The sequence below is a fragment of the Fundulus heteroclitus genome, chromosome 9 (genome assembly GCF_011125445.2).
Source record: "Fundulus heteroclitus isolate FHET01 chromosome 9, MU-UCD_Fhet_4.1, whole genome shotgun sequence".
Taxonomy (NCBI): Eukaryota; Metazoa; Chordata; class Actinopteri; order Cyprinodontiformes; family Fundulidae; genus Fundulus; species Fundulus heteroclitus.
This window is the reverse complement of record NC_046369.1, coordinates 14,749,409-14,776,418: the sequence shown is the minus strand read 5'-3', so window position 1 is coordinate 14,776,418 and position 27,010 is coordinate 14,749,409. Positions and strand designations below refer to the sequence as shown.

The window sequence follows — 27,010 nt, the reverse complement described above, 5'->3', positions numbered from 1 at the left end:
AGCCGGATAGAAGTATGATAAGGCTACCATGCGCACCATTGGCCCAGGTCGGACGCGGAGGCGCCTCCTCATTTGGCTGTGCGCAAGAATGTGAGTGTGAATCTGAGTGTTCATAATTTTCAACATGGCAAAACCGGGTGGGGGGTGGGCGGTAAGAGAGCATAAGTAACAAATTGGTATTGAGATGTTATGCTTTTTAATCCACTGGTTTGCTTTTTTTTTTTTTTTTTTTTTTGCCAAGAGCGAATCAGGAAACATCTACGCGCTCCATTTCCTGGCTGGTTTCCTGGGTAAGTCCTCATGTGTGAACTTTAAAAACATTTTTAGCAATCTGCAGCTCTCCCATTAAAATTTCCGTTCTTTGTTTTTGCTTCAATCTACCTCAGTTGCCTTTCTTGGATGAATGGCACCATTGACGGTAAACCTGCTTCTCCACATTAAAGTTTTAAAGTATTTATAATTTTACTTATCAGTATGCATTCAAGTAAAAACAACATTTTTGGTTTAACTCCATAAAATACTAACATTTCAAAGTAAAACATGAAAAATTAACATTTATGTGCTTAAAAGGATAATAACATTGTCAAAAAAAAATAAATTGCCCAAAGAAGTTTGTATCAACTTTACACAAAACAAAATACTCATGTTTCAATTATTTTTGGGTTCAGATGATCACCCAATCAGTTTCTTATTAACTAGAATGAGATGAGAGCAGAAAGCTGCAGCCAATTTCAGGGAAAACAAAAAATCCAGCAGAACATGTGCACATGGTGATGTTGGATGTAACACAATCAAAAATCGTCCTCTGAATGTCAATAAAAGTACAATATATCTACAATATGCTAATCCCAATGATCAAAGCACAAATCTGTGTGTCTCTTAAAATAATCTTAAGAGATTATCCTGCTGTGTGTGTGGTGTGTTAAGAGGGATCTGGTCCAAATGGTGGAACGTCAGGACCGCTCTGACCTCAAATCGGGGATATTTAACATGTTGGATTGAATTGGTCTGATATCCTACCGTGTGTGTGGTGTTCCCCGAGGACAAACGAGCAGGTTAAATATGACATGTAGCCAATCAGAAAGCGAGGTGAGGGAAACCCCGAGACCAAAAAAAACAAAAAAAAAAAACAACTCATCTCCTTATATTAGTACAACAAACGTAGAGCCTCACGGTCACAAGGTCTCCACTTGTTTAACCGGTGCCTTTTTATTTTTGTTTTGTTATTTCTCTGTTAAAATCAGTCCACAAACGTCCCCGTCGTCCACGTTTATTTACTCTGAATGCAAGTTTTGATCTTGAGAGGTTTTGCAAGATTTCCGGTCTGATATCTGAACGACCCTGAGTGAAATCTGTTTGCTTGTGGTGTGTTGTGCTTGCCGTCTGACCCGACACCACACACTGTACAACCAAACCTGTTTTATCTACGATTTATTTTTTTTATTGTTACGTGTGTCGTCTCTCAGGCTTTGAAAATCAGGCCGACTATTTTAAAATCCTACTATGCTATGCCTGCATACACACACACACACATACACACCCATCTACCACTTATCATGGCAGCGGTTCTGTGCATCTAGATGTGCTACATATGACATTTGGCTGATGGGGAAGAAAGGTTGTTTAAGTGACTTTGAAAATGACATTTTAGTTGTTGGTGTCAGGCGGGCTGACCTGAGTTTTCAGGAAATGGTGAACTAGGCTACTTTGATTTTCATGCACAACCATCTCTCGGGTTTACAGAGAATGGTCCAATAAGTAGAACAGTTCTTGTGAGCGGCAATCCTGTGGCTGAAAATGCTGTGTAGATGTCGGCGGTCAGAGGAGAATGGGCTGTCTGGTTTCAGCTTTTAGAAAGGCAACATCAGCTCAAATAAAGACTTTTTCCTTGTTTCCCCCTTTTTCTTTATTGCGTTTTTGACAGAACAACACAGGTCTCTTAGGGAAAGAGGAGACAAATAATTACAAAAAACAAAAACTAACATGTTGGATTGTCATGCATCTCACATTTGTTTATAGATTATCAGTTCAGTTTTTCGTTGCCTGTCGTTGATGAGATAACCCACTTCTGCCTACTTTTAATTGAGCACTCGTCTTTATAAGTCCTTAAATTATGAGTCAACTGATCCATCAAATATATTTTGTTCACAATTTTCATCCAGTGATCCTGTGTTAGTTGTCAACCTGACGTATTCCATTTTCTCCTGATTGCTTTTTTACAAGCTGCCAACAGAATGTTCGGTTAATATTTATCAAATAAAGACTTTCTGTATACGTAATACCATCTCTGAATGCGCAACATGTAAAACACTGAGGAAGATGAGCTCCAGCAGCTAAAGATCACCTTGGAAGCAAGCTATTGAGAGGAAACTGTGACTAAAATGCACACATACTCATCATAATTGGAAAATAACAGACTGTTTAAAAACTTTTTGCAAGCCCATGAGCCTCAAGTTTGAGCTATATTTAGATTTTAGGGGTAGAATTTGGAATAAACATCATGAAACGGCAATCCTATCATCAGCTTAGGCCGGTGGCCTTGGTGTCATGGTATGAGGGACATTGTCTTGGCATACCTTGGGCCCTTAGTACCAATTTAGAATTTTTTTTATTTTATTTTTTTATTTTTGCTCAGAAGTACCTGTCCAAAGGACCTACTCAATTTGAGTATTGCTGCTGAGCATGTTCCCCCCTTTATGTGTACTCATCTTCTGGTAGCTACCTGCATCCTAACCTGGCAAGACAGATTGATAATGTGCATCCAGCAGAACTCTCCAAGCTGATTGAGCGAAGTGGCACCTAGTGCCCGCCTACCAAAGGTTAGTTTTAGCCTATTATGTAAGCAGCAGGCGGTACGAGAAACCACAACAAGTTTATGCTGGTCAAGGCACTTATTGCTGTTCTACTTTCAAAGAAGAAATCGTGGAGTCTGACAAAACAGCAGCAGCTACACGTGTCGTCCTGCTCTTCTATGTTGGTTCGGTTGTGGGCTCAGCAGCTCATGTTTTCATCACAGCTTTATGTTTCGCCTTAAATCATAACACTGCAACGTGATTGGTCCGAAACGTTTTTTGGTCCGGGCCTGAACGATTGAGATGGGAGCGGGACAAGATGGATTCCCGTGTCTGTGTGAATACCGCGAATACACAAAATACTGTGAATACACAAATACCACAAGAACTCAGCTTGCAGGCAAGGTTGCTTCCATCCAGGCAATGAACCACATCACAAAGCTCAGATGCTTGCTAGCTGGTTCACGGTCCTCTGCACTCACCAGATCTTGGTCCAATTTTGTTAAGGAACAGGAGATTTGCATTATCGTGAGCAGCCAACAGATCAGCGTTTGCTACACCTTGTTCAACCATACATAGCAGTTTTCACTCTTATCGTGATCAACACAAGAGTTAATGAAATTTGGTCAATTTATTTTTTTCTTAGCTATAATGCTGCTTCTTGGAAACAAATCTTACACCATTTAAAATGCATGTTTATTCCCGTTAAATAGTGCCATTTTTGTCAGAAAATTTCAGTTGAATGTGCTGGTTGCAACTAGGGCTGCACAATATCACGAAAAATATTTCTTAGCCATTCTGTTGCAGAAAATTGCAACGATAATGTTGATTATAGTTAACCAACATTTCTGACAGTGTCTTGCTTTACCATTAAACAATTTTCCCTCAACTCTTCATCATTTTTAGCATCTCAGCCCCTAAAAATAAACATCAGGTGTGGACATGAAGGACAGTTAGTTTATCCAACTCGCTGAATACATTACCAATATGCTAGTGTTTAATGCACAACACTTGAAATATAATATCCTATTAAAAATTGCAAATACTGTAGTTTATGTTTGGCCAGTTTATGGATTACAGATTTTGAACTATGACTGATGAAGTGCTGTCCTGGTTCCTCACTTAATAATGAAATAATCCTGGAGTCTAGCACAAATCACCAAATTTAGCACTTAAGAAATCTTTCAACAATGGCCTATTTTTTCTTTTACTGTGCTAAGACTGTGCAAAACAAAAGAGATTGCCCACTTCCCATTGAATGGACATTCCAATATTTTAAAGAGAAACTACTCAGGGAACACCTAGCGGATACCGTTTTTTATCAGCGCTTGTGGCTCAACTTGACGGAATGCTTCCCTAAGCCGTGAACCATGTCAAAAACCAGCGGTGACTTCTAGAGTCTACAGTAGAACACAGTCCTGTGAACTCCACAGATCTTTTCATGGTTTAGATCTGACTTTGATGTCGCAGGGAAAATAAAAAAGTTCACGATAAGACAATTTCAGCACGATACAATTTGTGACTCATCCAGTTTGATCTGCAGATTAGTTTTCATGGATAACTTGCTCAGTAATGAGCCCATGGTGTCTTATCATAAATTGTCTTTGTAAGAAATATGACACAGTAGTCTCCTGTAGAGTGCAATGTGACATATTTTCACAAACATGATAAATACAAAAGAAGAGAGAATATATTTCCTTATCACACACATCTCACAGTTAACAACACATTTTCATTCTCACAAGCGTACTAAACAGTAGTTTGGAAATGTTCCTGCTACTTTACTATTATAGCTTGAAAAGATCTACACCAGTTCATTTTACTATAGATTTATTTTACCCTCATAAGGTCCCAAACCCATTTATTATTTAGGAGATGTGGACATAATTAAAAGAGAGGAAGCCAACCAATAGACACGGAGGTTGGCATCAAAACGTTCCTCCTATTTGTGTTCTCCTGCAGTTTTCTTTATTTCTGCATTAATTCTTTACACAGTTGGACTTCACAGAGGGAAACGGCACATAAAAGAGCATCCTCTCCCCGTCTCTCTGTGGTCCTCCAGAGTGTGGAGACAGAGGAGCTCAAGGATCCTGTATGGGTGGGAAATAGAGCGCATGTAATCTGGAGCACGCATCTTCCCCCTGCTCAGGCTGCAGCATTAAATCGATATTCCGCAAAGCTTTCCCTTGTTTTCACATTCACTTGACTGCTGCCGTAATGCGCCGCGAGGGTCGAGCAGCCTCTCCCTGATTTTTGTGGCACTTGCCTCCTACCCCTCATGCCCCCCCCTCCCCCCTCTCCACTTCCCTCTTCTGCCTCCTCCACCTCCTCCTTCACTTCAGTTCACTTCACTCCATTGCAGACACCCTCATTTGGATGGCTTCAAGGCGATGCTCCTGTTCCGTTTGTCTCCTGCGTTAATGCGAGGCGGCAGGAATGAGGCAAGGTGTTATCTCAATACAAAACATTATCTCTGCTTTGCTCCTCAATCGCCGTGAAACAGTGATTATTAACTGCTCGAGGAGTGTGTTCAAGGGTTTTGAGGCTTGTCCACACACTTAAGAACGCACGCAGTCCATGGACTATATCTTTTCCTTTTTTTGTGACCAGATTATGACGCTTCCTCCTTTTTCCACCTTTTGGTAGCACGTTTGGTTCTGTCTCTCGCGCGCAAACCCCAGTGAAGTATGGCTAACGGCCTTATTGCTGGACGCATGACAGCAGCATTTCTCGCCAAGAAACCAACCTATCATTTCCTTTTCAAGATTTAAAAGCTTGTCGTGCAGCAGCGTCCCAGCGCAAGAATACACCATTTACGCATTCATACACTTGCACATTCCCTCATGCTCCGCTGTTATGAAAGCAAAGCCCTGCCTCTGCAAAATGGGTCACATACACTGCAGTGTCTTTATTTCAGCAAATGTATTGTGCTTGGGTGAGTGTCTGAGCGGCAGACATGTGAATGTGTGATTGCACATCAAAGGGGAAAAAAAAGCTGCAGTATTAGAGGATGGGTGTCTTTGCTGAAACAGGACTTGAGCAAAGTCAAGCCAGTGAATGTTTTCATCGGTTGCAAGCTTCTGTGATTGGAGCTTACCCAGCGAGCTAAAATGTCACTCTCTCTTTAATACCTTCAAACAGCCAAGAGGAAGATGCTCGCACTCAAAAAAATAAACTCCAGTGGCATAATTCTTATTCTGCGGCAGTCGCCCAGAAAGGCTAACACTACAACTGGTTTGTCCGAACATGCGAGCATGTGGAATTTTCTCTAACGACAGAAAACATTCACCTTATTTTAGCTGTGGGGTTCAAAGCATTGCCAGTCGAAAAGAGAAGACCGCTCTGTGCTGCTGTGTTAAACAACACCCATCACTGTATAGGTAATTTGCAACGTGTTGTATCCCTATCTTTAGACCAACGTTTTGGGAACACTTGGCATAAATCGCTGAGATGAAGGACGCTTCTCAGTTATGTTACCTGGATCTCTGTTAATCTTGTGAACGGGTTTACACATGTGCATTCCAAAATGCTCCCTCTCATCTTCATGGCCTTATAGATACAAGCCTGTTCTGACGGAGTTGTTTATGAATGTGATGATAGTAAAATGGATATCCAAAATTTTTTGAGCCATTATTCCAGGAGACACCTGATCATCTGCTCTGAAGAGTTTTTACGTGAAATCAACTCTAAACGCTATTGTTGGGGTTTGGTTTGGCCATAAATGACTAAAAATCAAGAGCCAAAGTTACCAAATTGACCAAGTCGGGGCACCATTCGCTTATCATGAAATAATATTCCGCTAGTGTTTTATGAATACCTGTCTGGTCAGAAGTAGTGTTATAGAACAATAGGTAAGGGAGAACATATGCACACTTAAGTCTTTAATATGTATTTTTAAGAACCAAGGTTGTTTTTTTGGAATCTGGAATGAGGTCAAATTTGCTTTAATGCTAATGAAAAACAACAGTTGCCACATGTTAAAATGCCCAGTTCAAAATGCAAATCAGAAAGGAACATAAAGCCAGTCATTTTAATAAAGTGATGTTTTAAAAATGGTTTGCTGAATTAGAGATCATTAACAGCTTGTACAATTGATTCTAAATGTTGTGTTAATAACTAGCCACCTCAATACTGGTTGAATAGGGTGATAGACTTCCCAGATGGCGGTGTGCTATGGATGTGGACTCACAATTTGGCGAATTGGCAGCAGGCTTGATTGATTAGCGGCTCAGCTAACAGCAAAGAAAATCGCAACTATAGCGCTCTTTAGCAACCAGATACACCCAAACTAATGAAGAGCTCTCAAGTCTCATGCAATGAGTGTGAGACACACATTTTCCTGACTTCACACGCCTCACATGACATTCCTCACACTGAAAACAAAGCCCATACTAAATGGGCTGCGAGTGCACTGTATTCCATTCACTGCACTGTCCGTTCACCCCCCCTGGGTGTTTGCTCCAGGCACCCAGGGGTGCTTGGAGCAAGTGTAATCACAATGTAATCCTAAAAGAATTGAGATGGCATGCTGTTGAATCACCTTCCAACAGGATGATGACTACCACACAACCAGCGTTAAAATGGACAAAAAAGTGCCAAAAAAAGGGTATGATTATTTTTGATGGCACAGCACATCATGGTTATTCTCCTCTCTTTCTTTTCGTAATCTAACATCTCAGTGACTGTGTTTCGTTTAAATTCATAGAATGAAAAGAACATCGCGCTTGGGTAACATCCAGACGTATTTTATACTACGCTGATAGAATGTGTGTGTGGGTACCAAATGCTCTGAAGCGGCCCAGGTTGGACTGTGGGAGTTGGTCATACTAAGAGCTTTTACCTCCATCTGCTGTGTGGTCTGCACAACCACACACATTTACACACAGATGGATAGACAGGCAAGATCGACTGTCTGGTTCAAATGCCCGTCCCTTAAGCATTATACGCTATATGCTTTGGCCGCACAAACACGGCATGCCGGGGGTCTGCATGGCATCTGCCGACTTGCTCCTGAAGCCAAGGTTTGGGGCCGAGGGAAGGGCCTGGGGGCGAGATAAGCTCTTCCCTTCCCTGGTCACCGCCACGCCGTGGGGACCGGACAGGCCCAGAGCCTCAGCTGAGCACGACTGATAGTATCCACCGGAGTGTACGTGCGAGTGCAGTTGGGTGAGTATGGGTTGTACATGCAACCAGAGGCTCGGTTGTGCACGTAAGTGTGTGTATGTGTAGCTGTGGTTGCACACACTTTTGCACACATTTGTGGAAATGGACCAATATGATGGCGAAGACAAAAAATGCTGGTCCCCAAAGTAACAGAAGTTGTGCAGTTTAGCGTTAAATCTTAATAGGAGTGTTTACAGAAATGTTTCCTCTTGAGGTAAGGTTTTGCTTTCTGGAAAGCACAAGAAAAAGTACAACTGATGAAAATGCAAAAATGTCTTCATAAATGCAGAAACTGACTGATATCACAATTTTGCCAAGGCAGAGGCATTAGTGTGCTGCATTTAAGAACATTAAAGTTATACACACACACACACACAAGTGTGAACCCTCTGTAGGCATGTAAACACAAAGTTTTGAATAGGTACAGTGCATTAAACTAAGACGTCTGAAAATAAAGCAACATGACTTCCATGAAGCTTCTCATAGTGTTTTACCAGCCTTTGTGCTTTTCCTCTTGCCTGATTCACACCATCTGATTCCTTTTGTTGCTAACTGCAAATCAATCTGTTCTCATCCACTTGCTCCAGTTCATTGCTATTTGAACATGAGCATAATTTCCTCTTTAGTCAATTTGTGGAAAATAAGCTCTCTTTGTTCAAGAGCATTGACCTTATCATTTTTACTTGTCATATTGGAATACTAATTTTTCATCATGTGTAGAGTCTCATCACCTAATTAGGCGGGGATAGCAAACTGAATTAAATTGGGGCTAATTTCAATTTTGCTGACATCTCTGCAAGTCAGAACAGTCTGGGTGATGAAACATAAAAAAGAAGGATCATTTTCACAATATGAAATCATAAACTTATAGTAATCTGACAAAATTTCACAAGAAGAGGATTGGGAGAGATCTTGTGCACTGCGTGATAATAAAAGGAACAGTTGAAGTGGCTACAAACCATCTATTAAATGTAATGTAAGTGTAATTTTAAACACAGTTAATCATTATCACATTGATTTTGGGAAGGGAATCTAATAATTAACTACACTATACAAACAGAGCTGAAGCTTTGAATTAGAGTGAATAAAGATTACATTAGCTTGTTTCTCTTCTGCAAAGCAAACTGGGGGAAATAAAACGCTTTGCTTAAGAAGGCTCTGTTGTCTTTATGGTGGGAAGCAGTAAAAGTTATGGTAAAAGTGGTTTAAATTTCAGAAGCACTGACAATGCCAAGGATGATATGTAAGTATAAGCATTGAGTCTTCTTGCATCATTAATGTCTTATTGTCCAATTTACTTTTGTCCCTAGTGCAATTGCATTCATTACATTTTTGGTGGTTATTCTGTGGTGTCCATCATATCTGGAGAGCTAAGTTGTTTAATTGTCATGTCTTTATTGTGAATCTAGTATGAAGCATTTGCTGTCGCCCTATACTTGTTGCTGACTCAGCCAAAAACGACACCTTCCATTGTATATACACCTCGTCTTCTTTCATGGAACAACAACCAGAACCACACCCAATAAAGCATATTTGCCTGATAAATGGCAAACTAAGTTTGCATAAGGTTAGGCAAGTAGGCATAAGAAGGACTAAAAAGATTAAATTCAATAAAATTTTATTTATATACCGTCAGTTTACAACACGTCATCTCAAGGCACTTTACAAACATTCAAGTTTCATACTCTGTGTACTTTAATGTTTTTTTTCTTGAAGGAAATGACTGCCTTACACCTATGGTTTTTCAGGCTTGTTCCTAATTACTGTTTGATTAGATTTAGGTTTCAATATGACATCCTTTCATTATGTTATTTCACAAATTTCAAAAACAATGCCACAGGCAACACAAAATTTTTTTTAGTTTTTGTGCAACAATAGGTTTGGTTTGGCTATGAATAACTATTAATAAGTGGCAAAGGCAATTATCAATAAAGTAATAAATTTAATCGACATTATGGTGCGTTCGGACTGAACGTGGTGTCCGTGGCGTGAATGGTGGATTTACATGTTATATCTACACAAATGGCGCGGTCAGGAGCAGTGAATGGGGCACCTTTGTGCAGTTGCTGCAAACGAGCGGAGCGGAGCGGAGTGCAGACTTTCACTGGAGTTAAAAAATCTGAACTTTTCTGTCAAATCGTGTCACGACAACCAACCAGGGACTGGTTGTTGTTGTTGTGACACAGGGTGGAGGAGCGCAGCGGAGACAAAGCTTTTATCAAACAAAATAGGAGATTGAAAAATTATTAAGGAAGGAACGCTCTTTAGGCCTCTCTAAATTCTCCTTAGGTGTGAGTGTGTGTGAGAATGGTGGTTTGTCCTGTTTGTCTCTGTGTTGCCCTGCGATAGACTGGCGACCTGTCCAGGGTGTACCCCGCCTCTTGACAGCTGGAGATAGGCACCAGCACCCATCACGACCCCACAAGGGATAGACGTGTTAGAAAATGGATGGATGGATGGATGGAATGCTCTTTAGAGGTTTTTGCTTGGCTTTGAAAGAAGACGTTTTAATTTAGCCCTTGAAAGGACTGTTAAACCATTCATCATTCGTCCTCCTCTTGTAGCTCCAGAACTGGATGGACCAGCCGTCCTTTCTGTGGGCGGGTTGGGTAATCTGTCTGTCGGCGCCTTGCTATGCTGTCTTCCACTGCTCTCCCGGTGCTTCTGTCTGAGCTCCATAGCAGGGACGTCAGGGCTGTTGTTCTTTCCCCATTAAATGCAGCACCGTGACTAGCTTGGTAAAACCCCGGTCCGCCATGTTGAGTTGAACAGAAAAGCGGATAGAGCTTCTCCTATTTGATGGTGGGGTGACTCGCACTGAAGCCAGTGCCACCTTTTGTGCATGCGAAATGCACAGCGGTCAACACCGTGCAGTGCAGGCGCAAATTTCGAAGTCACAGCGTTCGGTGCGAACGCACCATTACTATGTTGGGAAACTACCTGATCTTCAGGAAATAATAGCAAACTAGCTCTCTAGTCAGTCATTGTTTTATGAATACCTGCCTGGTGAGGGACATGCAGCATAGAAAAATTTATGAAGAAGTGAATTTGTGCAGAGGTATTCTCGAACATCAAACATTACACTCCAATAAGAAATAAGAACAACCAACCTCTCTCCAAAATGCAAGAATTCATTAGCAGAATACTACAATTGAACTCAAGCAGTTAAAATACTTAAACCAAGAAATTATTTAATTAATAACATTTAACTAAGCTACTAAATAAAATTAAAAGAATGAGAAAAACTAATAGATGACACAGGTCAAATATAAAGAGGAGCAAATAGGTATAAAACTAAAACAAACAACTAAAACTTTGCAGTAATATTCCAGTTCAGAGTGAATATGTATGTCTAGGAATCATGGTTTATTTTGAGGAGTTGGGATTGAGGCCAAATTAGCTCTGAAAACTAAGAGAGGTCAACACCTGCTAATTGTTAAAATAACCACTTCACAATGCAAAGCAGAGAGGAACATAAATTACTATTTTTATAAAATAATGTTTAAAATATTATTTATTGAATTATGAATTACTAACTTTTGGGAACACTGATTCTAAATGTTGACCTGTCCATGATGGACCCCGGCTCTTGTGCAAAGTCAACTGGAGATAGGCACTAGCCCCTCCACAACCCTGGAAGGATAAGTGGGTATAAATTATGGGTGGACGGATGATTCTAAATGTTGTGTTAACCAACACAGTGGCTGATTGAATGTAATAATAGACTACCAAGAGGGCTGTGTGCTGTGGAATCACAATTTGGTGGACAGAGGGCTGTGATGTCACAGCAAACGGCCTAAGTCCGACCTATATTTTTACGTACCACTGATGAAAATATTAATGTGTAAGAGGGAGAACAGAACGAGTTGTGTACTAAACACAGCAGGACTAATGGTGGCTTCTGTCTTATCATTAGCAGATGGAATAGCGACAACACAATTTGATACGTTTATAAAGAACTATACGGACATATTTTGTGCAGGTTAGAGGGAAGAGAAGAAGGGAAAAGACTGACAAATTAAATCAAGCTCACATTATTGGCCTATCAGTGCTCAAACCACCCATTCAGATGGTTTCAATCACCAGTCGCCCAGGCTCCCCTTTGTCTTGGCCCGACAACGCTAAGGCATCAAAACAAAGCAAAACACAATGAAAAAACAATATTTGAATAGTTTTATCCTGAACAAATTTTCTCTGCGCAGACGTAACCTTTTACCGTTATCCATTCTGATGAACAGGAGAGCACATTGAGTTCAGAAGGTCTGATGAACAGAGAAGAGATGGCAGCGAATCTTGGTCTAGCAGCTGCAGCGAGCGTCTGCTCCGACTGGCGCATGTTTTAAATCCCGTCTTCTTCATGGAAGTGGAAGGGAAACCGCTTCATCATTAGAGACAACCCCTTTGTTCTTGGAGAATCTTTGGCTCAGATTATTTTCTGCAGGACCTCAGGAGGCCAGTTTCAGGTGGCTAGTCTCATTTTCTGCCAGGGTTCAGTTACTGGATACACATTTAGCCGACTGTACTTTACTTTGTTTCCAAGGCTTCTTTAAAGATGCAGTCTTTTACTTGGCCAGCAATATCAAGACATTCATATGCATTTCCTCCCCAATGCAGTCTGTGAAGAGCTGCAGGCAAAGAATAAGAAAAATGCAGTGTGCAGAGTTTTGTAACTTCCAAGATTTCAGCTGTAACTCACCGTTGCTGGTAGCTGCCAATAAAAAAAAGAAAGGTGCTGGGCTTTCTGGAACCTGTAGTTTTAGCTTTCTATTGTTTTTCTTTATGTAGTTCAGTTCTTTTTATAACAAATACAAATTTTGCTAATTAGGAGAAAGTTGCGAAAAAAACAAAGACCATCAGTGACTGAAACCTGAATTAGTACCACTTATCATTCTTTTCTAGGTGATGCTGTTTTGAAACTTCTTTAGACATGTTACTGGCAGTATGTATGTTAAGCAGCTGGCTGCAGTGCAGTTATCTGTGCAGAAAGCCAGATCAATTTGCCAGGAAATATTAGATAGTTATGCTTGTGTTACTCTATAAGGAGCTAAAAAGTGAAACGTTTTCTTGTCCTGTGCAATAGGCATGGGTCTGATGATAAGAGTATGATAAAGGGCATAAAAGTGACCATAAATATGGCACCCTGAATCATTTTTAAATGCCAAAGCCCACCTAAATATTCTTGGTGATTGTCTTGATGCTTCCATGACCGCAGTTTTGAAATTATGACAGTTACCCAGAGAAGTTGGAAGCCAATAGAAGGTCCAATACAGTCCTGGCAAGGTTTACCCAATAAAGTTTTCGGAGAGTATATTATTTAAGAAGTGGTAATAATTGATGGAACTTTAGGAGAGCGAACAGGTCTTTTTCAGATGGTTGTGGCTCAGGATCCTAGACTGTGTTTATAGTCTATTCTTTTATATCATATCACTGAATGGCGTTTATGCTGTAGAATATGTTCACCTAGCCAATAAGCACAATGAACGCATTGAGTTTCAACTTTCAATTCACTTCATTTAAATAGCACCAGTTCACAACGCATCATATGAAGGCACTTAACAAAGTCAGTTTTGTCAAACCATACAGACAGACTGGCTAAAACATTTGTCTGTCTGAGGAAACCCTGCATATTGCATTAGGTCACTGACTTCAAGCATTCACTTTTCCTGAATGAGCATGTAGCGACATGTTTAAATAATGCCAAATAATGTAAAGTAGGAGAGTAGTAGGAGAATGTAGCATAGTGTGGAAAATAGGCTATTATGCCTTCCAACAGCCTAAGTCTATAGCAGCGTTACTACTACAGAGATAGCTCAGCATAACCTAAGACATTCTAACAATATGCTTTATCAAAAAGGATAGTTTTAAGCCTACTCTTAAAGATACTTGCCTTACTGACCAAAAAATGTTTGGCTCCTTGGTTGGGGAGCTTGGCCCTGCAAAAATGATGAATAGGGAGCAGGTATTGAAAATTGTTACATGTGTAACCTTTTGAGTTTAAATTGGAACATATTTGGACAGGGGGAGCTAGGGAGAAATATGCATAAAGACAAATATCCAGAGATCCAGGTCAGCTGTGTGGCCTCAGCTGGAGTGGAAGGCTACACCTGTCAGCGCTTGGGGGCCTCTCCCTCTCTTTTTCTGTCCAGCTGGACGTGCAGAGCCTCTCAACCCCTCCACCCACCCAACCTCCACCTCCCAGATCCAGGCCAGTTCAGCCCAGCCATGCGTGGCCATCTCTGGGAATTTATTCCGGATGCTTTCTGTCCCTTACATCCACTCCTCTCTCTCTTGTGCATACTACTTTCCCAGTCAGTCACTCCCTCCCACATCTTACTTTTTAATTGCATGTCCCATAACCCATCTTTGTTTTATCACATGCATGTTAAAACCTTACACTTTTCTATCTGTTTCAAACATTATAAGTTGTAAAGTAAAATAGCAAAACTGGGGGGGATCCAATACAGACAGGACAATTTGGCAACAATTATCACTCCCCTTGAGTCTGATTCAAATAAACCTCATGCCTTCTGAATTTACTTTTGTTACACTGTTTCAGAAGATTTAAACTAATAAAGTAGAGACATATCCAACAAGCCACAGGCAAAGTCACCCTTTCTTCTTCCACTAACTCCACTGGAGAAGATGACGGCACAGATACGCAGTTTCCCTCTCTTTGTTGAGTTTCAGCGGGAACCACTAAGGAGCAGAACACATTCCACCCACTCCTGTCTCCCGCTGTGCATCCAACGCTTCCTCCCAGCACAGTCAGCAGAGACGGCAGCTGGAAACACTAAAATCTTACTAGAAGCATCTTTTTTAGATATTGTGTCTGTGGCCTGTTTTTTTCCCAAAGTGTGCCAGCGCTGTAAGAGTACAAAACAACTATTTCTGTTGTGTTAAATACAGTTTGATGTGTTGGTCAAGCACAAACAGAATGACAAGGGTTTTATCCTGGTACATGTTTAAGTTTCTGTTATGTTTGAATCAAAACAGTGAGCATGATAATTTGAATAGCCAAGCCTAATCTTTTGACACAAGATTTTGAACAGAAGTAACCAAAACGTAAGTTTTATATGTGACTTGGATTCTTGGATTCCTGGCTAAAAAGCCTGACTAAACTCTCCCTAAACCAGGCCAGAAAATGTGTTATACTGTAGCTTGATGAAACCAAACTTGAAAGTTTGGCCCTAATTACAAAAGGTAAACTTAGCTTAAAAACAACACAGCCCATTAACAAAGGAGACTAAAATCATTAACAGTTAAATTTGAGTCAATGTTTTGATCCAAATCATTAAAGTTATAGTGGCCGATCTTTTTTGGCTTTGGGTTCACCTTATCAATTGGTTGTCCCACATGGCAGTCATTGTGACAAGCTCACATAATGCCGGTGTGTGTGCACGCTCCTTGTTAGTTTCCGCTTTCTGGGTGCACGTGCGCACTTCTAGTGTTTATGTATCTGGTTAGCTTTGGTGTTAGCCATTCATTGTAGCGCCGCTGCTCTCACCGTATGCTTTGTAAATGGCTGAGAGTCGCAAGAAGCAAACTGTCTCTCAAGTTTATGAGAAGAGGAAGGCCTCAGAAGAAAGAAATAACACCAGAGTGTTTTTGGAAGATTCTTTTATCCGATCCCCCTGAGTAGCGGAAGAGCGGGTACGATGGTCTTGATAAAAGGTGCAGTTATTTAAAAAAAGAGTTTGCTGTTTCTTACCTAAATCTCCGGAAAAATCGCCTACTATTCATAATTAGCTGAGGTCATCTTAATCTATCAGTTTAAAGCTATAGTTGGTAATCCTGTTCAGGAACACTTTTTGTAATACTGGATAAATGGTCTTTGCATCCTGAAAGTAGTAAATACATTATATTACCCTAGTAAATACAAATATGAGTAAATACATTATATATTCACAAAAAGGAGGTAAAAAATTGTTTTCTGTGGGAGCTGCAGGCCTGTAAAAACTAACCAATCCATGCCCCTCGGTCCGAAGAGCATGAATTTTTCTGAGTTTTGTTCCTGTTCTTATCCATAGACGATATATACTCACCCCCCTCTATCCCTCAAGTTCCAGGGGTATCGCCATATCTATTGGTTGTCCCACATTCCAATCATTCTGACGTGCTCACGTAATGCCAATGTCCGTGCTCGTTGCTTTATAATTGCCCCTGGCTACATGCGAACTTCTGGCATTTATGTAGTATCCGGTTAGGTTATCGGCTAGGTTAGCCATTCATCGTAGCTCCGCTGCTCTCACCGTATACTTTGACCATGGCTGAGAGTCGCATGAAGCGAACCACGTTCATGTTTATGAGAAGAAGAGGAAGGCCTCAGCAGAAAGTAAGAAAACCAGAGTGGATTTGGGAGATTTTTAAGACGCGATCCCCCAGAAGAGAGGAAGAACGACATAAGTCGGTCTTGTGCAAGTGCAGTTATGCAAAAGAGACTTCCGCAAAATTCACCGACCCTAGTTTTAAGATGATGTGCAATTCTACTTTTTAAATTGGTTTCACCTGAAGAAAATTTTATTTTTGAAACGGCCTATGTAGAATTAAAGATTGGAAGAATGTTTGCAAGGCAGCAAGGGCAAGGTCAAGATGTGCAATACTGACAGTCTACTAGCAAAACATACCGAATGCTAAAATGTATTCAAAAGGTGCTTCAACACAGTGTTATCTCTAAGGTATCCACACTTCTGCTATGAGGTTACTGCAAATTTTTATTTTATTTTTCATGATCACCTCATAAACAAGCGTTTGTTTTTCAGTTGAACGGAACAGCACAAAGATGTTTAAAGTGGAAGAAAATGGGAATGATTTATCTTTGCGTCCTTTTTTTACTTCACAAAAATCTCTCACTTCATCAGGAGTAGTTAGACTTTTTGTATCCCCTCTAATTGTCCTGTTGAGATTGTCTAACATAAACAGTGGATTTCTGCACATCCTGTCAGATGAGACTGGGCAAGAACTACCGAGACAGTCAAAACTTGGCAGTGCTGCAGTTGTGACATAGTCTTTCCAGCATTACACAAATTTCATTTAAACTGGTTATATGCTTTCCTTCTTCTTCCTTTAAATTCCTCTTTTAAAATTTGAAAATATGAAATACTTAGAATTTATATTGAGTGATCTCAGTGTCTAGGCTTTTCATTTGACACCTGGGAAGAAGGAAGTAGAATGAATGAAGGATGCAATGGAGGGAAGTGACAAAGGGAAAAAGGATTTGAGGAATGAAGAGGGCAGGATACAAAAAAGAAATTAAGAACAAGGAAGGAAGGATAGAAGGAAGGCCATACTGGAGGAATGAGTAATGCAAAGAAGGACTAAAGATGGGAATGAAGTATACAAGGGATTAAGGAGAAGTAAAGAAGAAGAAGAGGACAGATACAAGGAAGTAAGCGAGAACATGATGAACACATGATGCAAAAAAAGGAAGGAACAACATGAGGAGAGAAAGATACAAAAAATAAAGGAAGGAAGGAATGGAGGACACATCATTAAACATTGGTATAGGGAATAAAGACTAGAAACAGAAATTAATATTTCTTTTTTTCTTTGCTCATCCAGACCTGAAATTACTGGCCACTGAAATTAAATCCCAGATTTTTCAGACTGCATAGGAAATCAATTGTTCTGTTATTAAATTATCAATTTAATTGTGTTCAAAGCTTAAGTAACTGTTTTATAACCTAACCCTGATTAAACGTCGCCCCAACTTTCTCGTGTTCTTAAATCTTCATACTGTTTGTTCACCTATGTTATCGAACTTCTCTGGCTTTTAAAGAATATTTACTTACTAAGAAATTTCTCCAGACAGTTAATTGCAATATAGTTTCTGACACCCTTTTGAGATCTTCATTTGGAAATATAAAAATGAACACTACATATTATTGTCGTTTGGCTTTACAGTTATGTGCTACTTTGTGTCTATCACATACACTCCCATTAAAATACATTGTTCATAGGTGTAACGTGACAAAGTGTGGACAGGTTCAAGCAGTGTGTGTGTGCTTTAGCAAGGCACCGAAAGCCTCAAATTACAAAACTACTGGTCAGATTCATCATTAAATATTTTGCATCCTATAGGAGCATGGTATCTATGGGAGCAATTTTAGCCTAATAGCTTTTATGAGCAAATGAACACTCTAAAACTGATACTTTCCCTCAGTTTAGGATTCAGTGAAGAGAAGCTCTGTAAGCAGCACTGACGATCCTCTGCCAAATCACATTGGTTATATCTGTGACGAATGGAAAAGACAGCTTTCATTCTGCCCCAATTTTGTTTCCCTGTAAAAGAGCGCCAGCTGAATTTATGCCTCACTTGGGCATTTTATGTTGTGAAAGCCGCAGCAAAAAAGGGTAGCAATATCTTCTTCTAGGTTTTACCTTTTCCCCACATTTATCAGGCAAAATAATAGACTTTTCAGATTTTAGGAATACTTGTCCGTTCTAGGTTATATCTTATTTTTGAGAAACTATAAGATAAAGAAACATCAAATATATGTACATCTATTGTAATACTGGGTTGAATTTTAATCTGGATGACACTTTTTTTTTCAAACTCATTTAGGAATCTAGAAAATCCCTAAAATAAAGGTGATAAGGGAAAACAAAACACAGCAATGCTAGTATTTGCTGTTCTCTCTCCCTTTTATCGGCAGTTCCATTTTTACACGCAGCCCCATTTGCAATTTCCCCCCCAACTAATGGAGAGAGTCTAAGATGATATGGTATCCACAGATAACAGTAATGGATTTGGTCAGGAAGGAAAGCAGTCAAATCTCCATTTGTTACATAGTGAAGTCTGAAACTCTGGACATAACTGAATGCTTTATTGTCTTCTCTGTGTTTGAATTGCTTCTCGCACAAATGGTTTGCCAATGACATGAACTGGCCTTAAAAAAAAAAGAAAGAAAGAAAAACACCACCCAGCTGCTGTCAGTCTCGCGTAAACTAAATCGTTGATGTGTTTCCTTTTTTTTCCCCCCCCTCTCTGCCAGATACCCGACACGTATCTCCGGTCACTCAGGCCTGGGACAAGCTGGTTAAAAATCAGATATTTAACCTCCTTCAATCTCCATTTTTGTCCCGCAGCAAGATGAAGCGGGGAGTTGAACAAGAGCGGGTTTATTCTCCCGCTGCACTCACACCACATCCTACCCGACATGCCAGCTGCTGAATTATTCAACTGTTTGTACCTGTGAGGCATGCAGACTCTGTTAAGGGTTGCCCCGGTATGATCTATAATTAAATATAATGCAACATGAAAGTGCATAAGTCATGAGTTTAGGGTTTGGACAAGACAGCAAGACGTCCTCCAAGCGATCTGTTTTGCGCAATTTTATCTGCAGCTGTTTTTACTTTTTCTAAATCCCTTTTTTTGTTGTTGTTGTTTTTGCTTTTCTGCAAGCAGCAGTGGCTATCCTCTCTTTAGCCGAAGCTCCCCCCCCCCTGACCCTGAGTGTTTGCCACTAGCAATTGACATCGGGAGAGCAATAAGATCATGTCATGTTTGATTATACCGCCGCTGTCTCGACACACACAGTACCCAGCTTTACACCGAACAGGGCCGCGTTTTTTTAACAGTATGTTTGTTTTGACTCCCCTCGCAGCTCAATCACAGAGCCTTTCATAGCATGCACTCAAAAAATCCTGCTGTGCAATTAGAAATTAGAGCATAACAAACCCATTTACAGGCTCTTGGAATTGGCTATTTGGGATACATAAACCTCAGCAAGCATCTATTGTTCCCAGCAAGTGTCCAATTCACCCTTAATGTCGACACAAACAGTTTACAACGGGTTGCAAATTGAAATCTCCCACAAGAAAAAAGTAAACATTCCAAATTTCGCTTTGACTGTTTTATTTTTTTTATTTTCGTGCTATCTGACTTAATCATTGACAATAAAAATATGAAATTCAACAGAGATGGCTGAAGGTCTACAGTACACACACCCACCCACCCGCACACACACACACACACACACACAATGCAAAAGGATCTCCGCATCTGTCCAAATGTGAGCAGCAATATCTTCACCTTGCAGGCGGCTGTGGGGAGGAAAGGCTTAGCGGCTTGCTCACTTTCTTCCTCCACTGGCTGTGAAGTGGAGTCTGAGGTGTCAGGAGTTTTTTTTTTTTTTCTTTCCCCTCTCTATTTCCTTCCCTCCCCATTTCTCTACTCTTTCTCTCATTTTTTTTTTCTCTCCCACAGCAAGTATGTCTCTATAGTGGTTGAGTTTGAGCTTTAAAGGGAACGCTGCAAGGGTGTGATAAGAAGCTAAAAGCTAGATATATACATCCCAGAGTGAGCTGCAGAAACACAGCCGGTGAGACAGTAAACAGATCACACGGCCGTATGTTACTTGGATTTACACGCAGCATAAGATACGGAGGTGCTAGCATGAGGTAAATGCAAAAAGTTCCAAAATGTATCGTGAAGGGACGGCTGGGATGAACATTTGCGTCCCGCGCTTACATGACGGCAGACTGAATTGACCCTTTCATTGCTAAGCTAAAAAAAAAAGAGAGAGAGAGAGAGAGAGAGAGAGAGAGAGAGAGAGAGAGAGAGATCAACTTAATATTCAACAGCAGTTAATAAAAATAGAACAAGTGTATATTGCCTTTTTTCTTCTATTCGGGGAGTTTTGGGAATGAATGCATCTCCCCATTCAAGCTTTTAGCTCATCCCCGTTTTCATAAAGACCAAGCAATTACTCTGGTTTGCTGACACCCTGAATACCAATACAACAATGCCTCTTCTTTCTCCACAGGACACCCCCAACAACATTACCAGCACCATGAAAACACACACACACACACACACACACACACACACACACACACACACACACACACACACACACACACACACACACACACACACACTGATTTCATTGCCGCTCTCCCCACCCAAAATCCCCTTCACTCCGCCCATCTCCCCCCTCCTAAAATACAAGTTGCAGCTGGTTGCTATGACTACAACAAGAGTTCATAAATCCGACCACAGAGGGACTCTTCATTCCTTAAAAATTATCAGCAGGATTTTTTTTTTTTCTGTGGGGGGTGGGATGGCGGAAAGTAGAGGGGCTGGGGGGGGTGACGGTGGGGGGTGATCGGGGCTGCGGCACACAGGGAGAAGGATTTGGGATAAAGAAGGTTGAGGGGATAGAGCACATGGAGGAAGCCCGTCCTTTCCATCCACCACGTGTCCTGCTCAAGCAGATGGTGCCGTGTGGCTCCGCCATGCCACTGCGGTCGCCTTGTGAGCACTGCTGCCATAAGGAGGCGGGCTAGTGGGAGATTTGGGGTGACAGTGTTTGGCAGGGGCTACAAAGTGAAGATGTAGGGAGGGGAGAAAAGCACTTGGTGCCTTGGGCTGACACCAAGGTAAGCTGCTGTTATGTTTCTGTCTCTCTGATTTAGTGCCCGAGTGGTGAACGAAAAGGAAAAAAAAAAAGCCAGGGGTAGCTTTAGGTTTAGGGTTTAAGCATGTCAGGCCACATCATGGTACATTTTAGTTTAGCGTGTAAATGCCCTCACATGCTCTGCCATTCCCGGATCAAAGTCATTTTTGTTACATTATAAAGAATGCAAAACAAAGACGGCATACAAAAAAAAAAGAATACAGTTTGAATGTAATAAAGAATTACTGAATTCAGGTTGCTTTGAAAAACAAACTCAAGTTTAAAGTAAAAAAAAAAAGAAGGTTTTACTTTAAGTTTCATAATCATCATAATTACACTAATTCCAGACTTTGATTTAAATACCTGCACTCTGTTACCCTTGATCAAGACGTAGGAATTAAATTCCCTTACATTTAAAAATTAGAAGCTGCTACTTCAGTAAACTTTGGAGATTATTTTTTACATCACTTACTATCCTCCTCAATGTGTGCAATTGCAAGGTCGCAGATGTCTGTGTCCAGCTTTGTATGTTCGCTCCAGTTGTTTTCAACTTTTTCCATTATTGCTCTGAACTTTACGTGAGAAGCTATTCCCTTGTAGCCATTTTCTGTTTCAGTTAAAGAGGAACACAATCACTACTTCTCAACTGACTTTGCCATTTTGATGACAGCTTAAGAGAAATGGACCTCTGCGATGCGTCGTATTTATGTATATTTCTAATTACAAAGTGTGGCGGATTTGTTTTTTAGCCACTGAATAAACGTGGTGAAATTGAATGCAGTCTTTTACCTTTTGTGTGAATAATTTTTTATGGATTTCTTGTAATAATTATTATTATTTATTTTTTTTTTTTTTACATTTATTGGCCTTTTATAACAAAATGCCAATAAATGTGGAGAATACTGCAAAACAATAGATTAATTCTACATTTATTGACATATTAAAGGCACTTGGCATAGGATTTTACAGGACTTTACCCCTTTTTTCCTTTCATTGCTAAGCAACACCACATTCAGGGCACCTTAGCATTAAAGCACACGCTTCGACCAAAGATCACGATACACAAAAAAGACTCTGAGGTTTACTTTATAAGCTTACTGTATAAATGCTATGTAAAGTAGAGTCACGTCTACCTGCTGTGCAGATTTAAAAAAAAAATAATCTTACGGAGATGGATGGGCTAAAGGACAAGGGGGATTATACTTCTAAAAACAGATTTTAAAGGAGATTAATGCAAAAAACTATGGCAAAGTGATCTGGAACAGTTTTTCTTTGGACAAAGGACCACACAGTGAGCACATTTTAAGGCTGGACATGAGTGTGGTTGCAATAGGAGTACAAACCTGTACACAAAATAAGGTTATATAATCATACGGCAACTTGGTTGCATCACCGGAGACACTCAATGTATTAAGACATAAAAAAAAAAAAAGCTTTTGGTGTTACACTGCATCAGACGAGCAGTTTTTTTTTTTTTTTTTTTTTTTTGTGTGTGCAAGTGTTGGAGTATGTCTTGAATTCTAATGCAACACTATGACCGAAAGCACTCAACAGCAAACAGGTCAAAGTATGCATAGAAATGAATGTACTAGTAAGTTATGAGCTACAAGGTAATGCATTTAAAATCCAGGAATGGTGGTGATTTCACTTCCGGGCAAGCTAGGAACATTGCGCACAAGCCCGATCACGGTGCAACGGAGCTGAAAAAGTTTGAGGTGGAGGCACGTCGAGGTGGGACGGCGTTCTGGATTGGACAGGGGATGAGAGGTGGTTGAAGAAGGTCATCTGCCTGAATTCTCCCCCCACACATCTCGACACGCTCTAGCTGCGTCCGTCACATGCAAATAGATGTGCTCACATTAGCCTTTCGCATGGATAAAACCCATCTGCAGTTTATGCCTTGACCACAAATGCTAACAGTGTAATCACTAGAAAAACATGAAACACATAACTGCTTCCTTTAATCCACTGCGCTCACGCATGCTCACACAATCACACACACACACACACACACACACACCGGCGTCCCAGCGTGCTCATTACATTGTGTGCACCGGTGCACTCTAACACACACAGAAATACACAGATGCATCAACCTTCTCAGTCCATGGCGTGGAAGAATGAAGCCAGTGTGTGTGAGGCCGCTATAACAGACAAGGGCAGGGCACAGCATTTTCCAGGGCCATGTGTGTATGTGTGTGTGTGTGTGTGTGTGTGACAGTGTGTGAAAGAGTGCGTGTCGGGGGGCGCAGCAGGCTTTGGAAATGTGGGTTGGTTTTGGGAGGGGCCTTTGCCAATACATTTGAAATGCGTTTAAGTAAATAGACTGAGACACAAATAGAATCGGAGATGTTCTGGGAGTCGCAGTGTGACAAACGGAGAGATCTGTGGGCGCATTTGAAGTACAAAGCCCTTGAAGGATGTGAAAGTTGATCTTTTCCGGCTAGTTTGGGAACAAATGATTAAAATCATGGATGTTGCCGCGCTAAATTTAGACGCTTCTCTATAAACAGCACACAGAGGATTTGAACGCAAAAAAAAAAACTTAGAAATGCGCCGCGCAACATCAGAAGTCTTTCGCTAGCTGCACACCCCTTTGTTAGCTGCAGTTCTGCTGAACTAGTAAGCACAGAAGCCATGCTAAATACACAGCACTCTGTTAAAAACAAAAGGACACATTTACACAGGGTATTTGGGCTCAGCTAACACATTTATTTTAGATAAGCAGTCTAGTGCATTGTGAAAATACAAAGAAATTACATATTCCATGAGCTGACAAATGGCACCTGAGCGTATAATGAATTCTGGTGCTTTCAGTCATCTTCAGAAGCAGCTCTTTAATCTGACAAAGATCTATTGCAACATTTTAAGTGACTTAATGTGTGGTATATGTTAATATTTTTGCTCAAGGACTCTTCAGCATAATACTCTGCAGTACTTCTCTCAGAAGTGACACACGCTGTTTCAGTAACGGCGTCTTCTCAACGAGCTCTCCTTAATCCTACTGCCCACAGCCTCATCCTGCCAACCCCCACCCCTTATTAGTACGTATTGTACCACATTTAGCTCATTTCTGTTTTCCTTGAACATAACCATATAAGACAAAAAAAAAAAAAAGTGAACGGTGAACATTTGATGCATTTCATTTAAATTAGTATCATTTACGTTAAGTATAATACGAGCAAATGAGGCAGAGCATTACTATTAGTGGAATAGGAAAGGGGAAAAAAAACACACATCTGAGGTTATATCTCACAGTAAAAAAAAAAGCAATGCAGCCATTTCTGTCAAACAGCCACCCCCATATACCTACGAACAGTCTTGCTGAACTTGGAAAACTTCAAAGTCCAAGACGCCCATATGGTTGGTTCCAGTTCAAGAAATAAAACCACCAAAACTACAGGTGTTCTCCACTCGGCAGCCAAGTTGTGCAATACTTGTGAAACATTGCGGGGTATAGCTCTCATTCAAGCTGAAAATGCTACAAAACGCCAACTTTTCTTTACTGTTTCTTTTATTTACTATTCATGTCATTTTGAAAGGAATGAAGTTGTGAACCTTTCCAAAAACGTCACAGAGAATCACAAAACTGTATTTCCTGGTGATCGTTTTCTTTCTATTTTAGAGCAAATTATTTTTGAATTATTGTTCCAGAAAACAACACTTTTTCACTAAGATTGTAATTACAACTTATCGATGTTTATAATGCGTTTTAAAAGATTTTTTTTTTTTTTTTTTTACGTAATATGTTGCAGACAGATTTAACATATATGTTCATGGATGTTCTGTACGTCCTGCATTTCGAGAAACAGTGTCAGATGAACTGGAGCAGCAGCTTCCAGTCATCAACTCCTCTGTCATTAGGCCACATTGTTTCACTCGTTGCTTTTTTATTCCTTTCCACTCATCGTTTTCTTTTCAGCGCAGCAGATGTGAATGAATCTGTCTATGCGTAAGCAATTTCTGCGGTTCCATATGCGAATGCGTGCGCGCATGAGTGTGTCTTTCAGAAAGAGTGTGAGGGAAGTTGGCCAACGAGTCTTTTCTTTTGAAACCCAGAGGGCCTGTGACTGACTCCAGTCCCCAACATGGTCGGCGTAAATCAGAAGGAGAAAGAGCTAAGTTAATTGCAAGGGCGTTTATGAAGGAGAGAGCCTTGATTTACTCCAAAAGCTTTACATCTCCCCTGCGGATGTGGAGTGATGAAAGGAGTGGAGTCAGAGAGAAGGGGAAGGGGGGTATGGCAGAGGGGACAAGGATAGAACATGTGGAGTGTGAACAAAGTTCACCCACAGCACATTAGATTAGCTGATTGGTAAACCAGATTATGAAAAGATATGCATCTCTTGCCTTGGGAATATTTATTGAAAACTTAGGATCAAGGAACTTTCTCTTTATAGATCCAACCCTTAAAACAGTCAATGTTCAGACATTTTCCTTTATTCCTAATTTCATGGCACTCTTTAGAACTGCACTGAAAGTAACTTGAAAGTTTTTTTTTTTTTAACTTAGCTTCAATGTAAGGTTGTAGTTTAGTAGTAGATATTCCTTTTTTTTATTATTCATAGAATACCACTATTTACACCGGTTTAATATTTGAAGTATTTCTATGGAATTTTTAACATTAGTGCTTTTTTTATTTTATTTTTATTTTTGTTTTGGTTTTTTTTGTTTCAGTGATCAGTCCGTGGAATAGGAGAAGGTAAATATGTGGGGGATCTTTGTGAATGAATAAATGCAAAAATATATTGTATGGCAAATATCCATAGCGCTTAAACATGTTTACATTTTTGTCAGATGAAAGCCACACATTTTACTGCGTTTCAATAATATCTTGTATGATCCATCAACTGGAAACAGTGCATGACCGTGGTGTGTATAAGTATTGCCCGCTTTACTCCAGTACAAACAACTGATTTTAAACTCCACCTGTGTGTAATTGAATTTTAGTATGAATACAGCTGTTCCGTGAAGACCACAGTGGTTTGTTAGAGAACTTTAAAAAAACAAACATCACCATGAAGAACAAGGAACACACGAAGAAAGGTCAAGGATAAACCTGAGGAGAGGTTTAACACAGGATTAGATCATAAAACATCATCCACTACTTTGAACATCTAATGATACGCTCTTTAATCCATTATCTGAAAATGTAGAACATCGTATAAGTCTATAAATATCAAGACATGGTGGTACCACATAAACCGACAAATCAGAGAATTAAGATTGAGAATCTGCTGAGAAGCCAATGGAGCAGTTGCAGAGCTCCACAGCTCAGGTGGGAGCATCTGTTCACAAGAAAACTATTGGTGGTGCACTCCACAGATCCCGCTGTCAAGGGGACACAGCAAACATATGGGAACGGACGTTTTGGTTGGTTGACACCAGAATTGTGAGAGAAAACTAATGCTACATATCAGCATGATGGAGTGGGATGCTTTTCTTTAATAGGGAGAAGGAAATGGTCAGAGTTGGAGAGAAGATGAAAGAAGCTAAATACAAAGAAATTGTGGAAAAACTATTAGAGGCCTCAGAGAGAGTGGAACAAGAAGGACAATAACCCTAAACACACAGCCAGGGCTGAAACAGAATAGTTTAGTTTGCAGCATAACTTTGTGTTAAAGGTTTAAACCCTAATCTAGTAATCTGTGGCAAGAG

The 27,010-nt window shown here is 40.3% G+C and overlaps 1 long non-coding RNA gene across 1 annotated transcript in view; it reads left to right on the top strand.

Annotated features, from left to right (window-relative positions):
- The first annotated feature begins 13 nt into the window (after positions 1-13).
- Positions 14-27,010, top strand: part of LOC118564148 — a 38,097-nt gene continuing 11,100 nt past the window's right edge. Inside the window, exons 1-2 of the long non-coding RNA XR_004931672.1 lie at positions 14-90; positions 242-290. This is a non-coding gene — a long non-coding RNA (uncharacterized LOC118564148). The remainder of the gene's footprint in view (positions 91-241; positions 291-27,010) is intronic.